This window comes from Marmota marmota, unplaced genomic scaffold (genome assembly GCF_001458135.2).
Source record: "Marmota marmota marmota unplaced genomic scaffold, marMar, whole genome shotgun sequence".
NCBI classification, from domain to species: Eukaryota; Metazoa; Chordata; class Mammalia; order Rodentia; family Sciuridae; genus Marmota; species Marmota marmota.
In genome coordinates this window covers 13,802,907-13,808,967 of record NW_025999924.1, presented here as the reverse complement: position 1 = coordinate 13,808,967, position 6,061 = coordinate 13,802,907, and the positions used below count along the sequence as shown (strand labels likewise).

Here is a 6,061-nt window from a genome sequence, read left to right as displayed (position 1 = left end):
AAAAAAAAAAAAAAAAAAAAAAAAAAAGAAAGAACTGCTGTGCTACTTCAGGATGACATATCGCATATGTGACATATCACATATCGCTTGTGAAAGTAATTCCAGAGAGAGAGAGGCCTAGAGATTAGGAAAGAAATGGAGATAGTAAATGGTACTGTGGGGAAAGAACTAACTTAAGAGGGATTAACTTTCTGTTCTTTCCTGTAGCTATTGGAAGAGTTTTCTACTCTCAGAAAACCAATACAGGCTGGACATCCCCAGTCTGAAAATCTGACTTAAATATAGTGCTCCCCAAATCCTAAATTTTCTAAGCGCTGCTGACATAATGCTGAATATGAAAATTCCCGCATCTGACCTAATGTCACAGATCACAGTTAAAAGGCAAGTACATGGGGCCGGGGTTGTGGCTCAGTGGCAGAGCACTTGCCTTGCATATGTGAGGCACTGGTTTCAATCCTCAGCATTAAAAAAAAAAAAAAACAAAAAACAAAAAACAGGTACATATCTCATTACATACATGCAAATATTCCAAAATCAGAAAAACTTCCTGTCCCAAGCGTTTCAGATAAGGGATACTCATCCTATATTGCCAAGGCCTCAAAACAGGTCTTCAGCTTGTAACAGGTCTTTTCAGTGCAAGTGATAGAAGGAAATTATATGGATCAGGAAACAGTTATCAGAAAGCATGTTTGGAGACTCCTAAGTACCCATATAGACATTTTGAGTTTGCCAAAGAGTAAAACTCAAGAATGCCGAGATTGCTTGGGGCCAACCAGATTCATACAACAGTGCTTTCTTCTGGAACTTACTTAGGGTTCTGGATTTTACCTTTTGGCTCCCTTCTCTGCCTTGATTCAAATGAGTGGTCAGATAAATTAATCTAGTATACATTTGGTACATGATAATCTATAAGCAGTTACCAGTTGATCTTTTTCAGTTACTGAAGAACAATTCAGCAAATTGATAATGATTTGGTAACCTTGCTTCTTTAGAATCAAGCAGGCAAAAACTACTGGTAAAACCCTGTCCTCAGAAGTACACTCTGGTGTACTTCTCCCAAGTCCAATACATGGACATTCCTGTCTTCCCCAAGAACTACTTGTCTGCCTCTCAGAGATGCTATTACTATTTCAAGGTCTTATTCTAAACTAGAAGAGACTAGGAAGGTTTTCCAGATAAATCACATAGAAAGTGAGTTTTCTAATCAGACTGCACTCCTACTTATGTGTCACTCACACTCAAGTCTTCATAGCCTACTCTCTACTGAAAACTAGTTATGAAGAGTCTTCTTATCCATATTGGGGTTCCTAACTCCGGTTGGGAGAGAGACTGTATTGATTTTTAAATATCCATTGCCCTTTCTCGAGTGACTGAATGTGGAGTTATAAGAACTAGAGGGCAAATCTTTTAGATTCAAGGACTTAGCAGCCCTTACCAATTCGTTATTTTTGCTATCACTTTCAAGATGAACTACAGGACCAAATAGTGTCCAGGAGTTTAAGAAAATTGGCTCTCTACCACTAATGTTCAAAGCAAATGGTAAGTTTGAATTGTTCCCAGATCCTTATCATAAAAATGTAAAGAGCCCAAATGAAATCAGAAGAGAATATTTACTGATTTTACAATCATTCCCCAAAGCACCCACACACAATCGCAAACCTTGCAAAGATGAAAATAGTAAGCTTTGAAAGATTAGATTCTCTTCTAACATTCTAACTACATTCACTTGACATCAAGACAACAAGTGAGGGCTGGGGATGTGGCTCAAGCGGTAGCGCGCTCGCCTGGCATGCGTGCGGCCGGGGTTCGATCCTCAGCACCACATACAAACAAAGATGTTGTATCAGCCGAAAATTAAAAAAATAAAAGAATAAATATTTAAAAAAAAACAAATGACAACAAGTGAACATACACATGTGCCAAGAATTAGGATGAACAGATTAAGAATCTAGTTCTAACATGCTCCCATTAGATTAGGTAACATATTTCTTCATCTTTTAACCTATACCACCTTCTTGAGAAACTTTGAGTAACACACTTTTCTATCATATTTGGTTTTTTAGTAACCCAACATCAAATCATAAGACTACATTTCTTTCTAAATGTAACCATTAACACTTCTAGGTCTTTGACTAAGATCAAATGTAAATCAGAAACTAATTAGAGATTCTGATATAAAGCCCATTAAGTTCTTCCATTTCCCCACATCCAGTTCCACTGGATTATGGAAGATCCACCTAGGTTTTAAATCATTCTAGAAGATCCAGAAAACCCATGCTACATCAATATTTGAAATTTTCCATTTATTTTGAGAAAAATCTATCTAAATTCTAAGTCCAAAACCTCAAAATCAATCCCACAGTTAAAAGAATCAAGATGTAATAGTAATCAGGAGGAATATTTAAGACAAGCAAAATTAAAAGCAAGTCCCAGATGGCTTTCTAAAGCTTCAAACATAATATCACTTTACACTCCTGCTCCCCAGCATTGGACCCACCTTCTGAGAACTCAGATTACTAACTATGTTCAAATTAAACTCAACTAAGTTGCAAATTTACTAATTTAGGAGAGAAATATCTACAAAAGTTTGACACAAAGATAGTCTTTCCCTCTTTCCATAAGATATGCTCTCTGCCTTCTGTCTCCACATAGAAATAACTGAAATTTAAAATTAAAGTTTTCATCAAAGAACACAAACTTCTTTCATGTCTCAAAGCTGCAAAGAACCCCTTGCACAGATACATGCTAGGGACTTTGAATCTACCTCCCATCTACTAGAATCTGGAATAAAATAATAATAATAATTATTAACTATATGAGTACTTCCATTTGTCTGGATTGAATTTTTTATCTTGCCATGTTTTTCATGATTCATCCTTAAAAATAGAATAAATGTTAGTTTGCAACAATCAGAACACATAATCCTACTGCAGCAGGTTGTTTAGATCATATGCAGGAAGGAGGGGCTGCAGCAGAGGTGGGCAGTGAAAGAAGCCAATGATGCCCTAAGGCCATAGCCACAGGGGCAAGCACAATAAAATGGGAAACATCACAGTATCTGTTTCCCAAATTCTTCTTTCCAGACTGGGGCAGAGTAATTCTTCCTCTACCACTGGTCAAAGTAGGATGCATGTTTTTAAAGATTTCATATACTTAGCTTAAAATGTCCATGATTAACCCAACTATGTGAGGGTTCTGTGGGTGACTGCTCATTACCTCATTATTTCCCTCCTAAGGCTGGTCTTGAAGTTATTAGCAGGAGGAAAGTGCATAATTTCAGAATACTGAGGTGATCTATTTTTAAGGCAGACACTAAAACAAACAAAAACAAAAACAAACAAACAAAAACCACCCAGATGTATAGATATACATCTATACACACGGAGGCAAGAAGTAGAGAGGCAGGTTATTTTAGATTTCAAGCAAGCACACATCGAACGTGTCCAAAGCACCAATATTCGGTCGGGTCTAAATCACAGCTTTGATTTCTTGCAACTGAGCTGGTAAAGAAAAGCAATGCTGCCCTACTTCCCTTTCCTTCCATCAACTCTCTATCTGTGGCAGTAGGAGGACACACCCCCTGCCAACCTCCTCCCAACTCTTCCCCATCCCTTTAGCATTCACCTTTAACCCAAGGCTCTGGGAACACACCGACAGCCCAGCTCCCTTCTCTTTCCCTTCAACCTACCCCAGCGGGCACAGCCGCCTCTCCAGCACTTCCAACTTTGCATTAGAACACCTGGCCCTCGCTCAATGCCCTTTTACCTCTCCTCCGTGACTCGCCTGCCCACTACGGAGTCCCCGGTCCTTCCTAAGACTAGACACAGTCGGCCACGAGTCCCTGGCAAGGTAAGCCCCGCATGTCAAGCCCTGCATTGCCCGAGCTCTCGGCGTCCCATCCTCCTGGGCCAGGGCCAAGTCCACGCTTCATCCCTGACCCGGAGCCGGAGCCCGGCTCCTTTGGGCCTAGTCAAGGACACCGCCTCCTCCTGGCCCACACCCGCAGGCGGCGCCTCTTGCAGCCCAGCTCTCCTCCCCCGAGCCGGACACTCACCCAAATGTGACCGGGTAGTGACCACAGGAAAAGACCACGCCGCGAAAGACCGTACGCGGCGCCTCCCCTCCGCTACCAGCTTTATAGCCGCCGACCCACCCGACTCCGGCACAGCCGGGAGTCGGTGGGAGGCGGGACAATGGCTGCAACAGCCAATTGCAGTCAGCGAAGTAGCCCAGCAGCGTCCGCCTTCCAGTCGGCTTTCTACCAATCAGAAGAAAACTAGAGGCGGAGACTCGCTAGAGTTTTCCCTCGTGGCTGGAAGGGCGGGGGAAGGGGAGGGGACCAAGTTGAAGGGCCGAGGAAGTGGGGTGAGACAGTGACGTCGGGTGGCCCGAGAGCCTGGGTGCCAATGACGGAGCGGCGAGAGACGGCGAGAGCCAACGGGAGAGGAGTGAGAGGTTCTCTGACCAATTCGGGCTCAGTGAGAGGAAATGGGGGCCAATCGGGACTCCGCGTCCCACCACTGAGGAGAGATAGTCAAGTGTGGGAGGCGAGTTGGTCCCTACTTTAGTTTGTCAGGTTGCTTAGCAACCAGAGCTAGGCTTCACCTGTAAGATTTCTGAAATACTTGATTTGAATTCAATCTTAACGTTTCCTAGTTTCCACAGCAGCAAAATGCGCCTGGATTACAAGTTGGAGCAGAATACTTCATTCTGAATTTATAAATTTGTAAATATTTTAAATAGCAGATTTGTAAACATTCAATGTTGTCACCTCTATTTAATACCACCTTGACTTTTAAAGAAACGACTATTGAGACAATTCTTCTAGCTCAACCTACAACAAAATATTTTAGGGGTTAGGCATCAGCGAGGAAGATGCAGGGTTTTGCCTGAAAAGGGAAGTTGACCCTGCATTTAAGGATTTTTGCTAGGCATCTGGTTCCGTCCTCCCTATGTCTTCTGAGCTTCTCTTGTGATAGATGCCAAATAAAAAGTTATTCAAAGAAACAATTTTTAGTATAGCAAATCCATAGAGTAAGGATTGCCTTACTACCCCAGAAAATCACTAAGAACTCAACTTGGAAGAACTCAAAGGACGATAATTATGGCGTTACAATAGTCTCAGCCTCTACCTAGTCTAGTCAGTCGGAGAAATTAATACTTAATTTTGATGGGGGACCATGAGGGAGATTCACGATTGCTTGTGTCTCTCTTAGCAGCAAAGTGGCAAAATATGTTGGAACCACTGGAAGTGTCATAAGTTATTGGTAGGGAGAGGAATCGTTCGGTAATGGTTATTACTCCACAATATCATCTGTGACATTCAGTCTATTCCAGAATCAATGTCATTGCATATCTTCATAAAGTTAGTAGATGATAAATAGAAGAGACATTGCCTGATCGTGATCAACATTTTAGGGTAGGATGAATGTTAAAATTCTTGGTATATTAGAGTGTATTGAAAGGCAATAAGAATAAACATAAGGGGGGCTGGGGATATAGCTCAGTTGGTAGAGTGCTTGCCTTGCATGTGCAAGGACCCGGGTTCAATCCCCAGTACCACAAAAAATAAAATAAAATAAACATAAGGGGCTGGGGTTGTGGCTCAGCTGTAAATACGCACATGCGGGGCACTGGGTTTGATCCTCAGCACCACATAAAAATAAAATAAAGGTATAGTGTCCAACTACAACTAAAAAAAAAAAAAAGAGTAAACACAAGGGAGAAGATAAAGTCTTGCCCTTACAAAGGGTTAGCAGATAACTTCAACTCCAGGAGGGTACAATAAGAAACGCTTAGTGAGAGTCATGAAAATGATTGTTTTCAACTGAAAATCCCCACAAGGTACAGACTGTCTTTTTGATCAAATTAATCTTCCATTAAGCAAAGTAAACATGGTTATTTATTTTTGTGAAGCTGAGCAATAGACAATAAAATGGGATAGTAATTAGATATAGAACATTTTAATTGAATTTTTAAAAATCACAATCTGAGATTCTATTAAATATCATAATAGATTATACAAAGTCATTTGAATATTAGCTATGGTCTGTGCAACTGA

The 6,061-nt window shown here is 41.1% G+C and overlaps 1 protein-coding gene across 1 annotated transcript in view; it reads right to left on the bottom strand.

Annotated features, from left to right (window-relative positions):
• Hmgcs1 (3-hydroxy-3-methylglutaryl-CoA synthase 1) overlaps positions 1-4,276 on the bottom strand; it is a 21,068-nt gene extending 16,792 nt beyond the window's left edge. Inside the window, exon 1 of the mRNA XM_015497365.2 lies at positions 4,055-4,276. The gene's annotated coding sequence lies outside the window, so the exon portion shown is untranslated. The remainder of the gene's footprint in view (positions 1-4,054) is intronic.
• Positions 4,277-6,061: the final 1,785 nt, after the last annotated feature.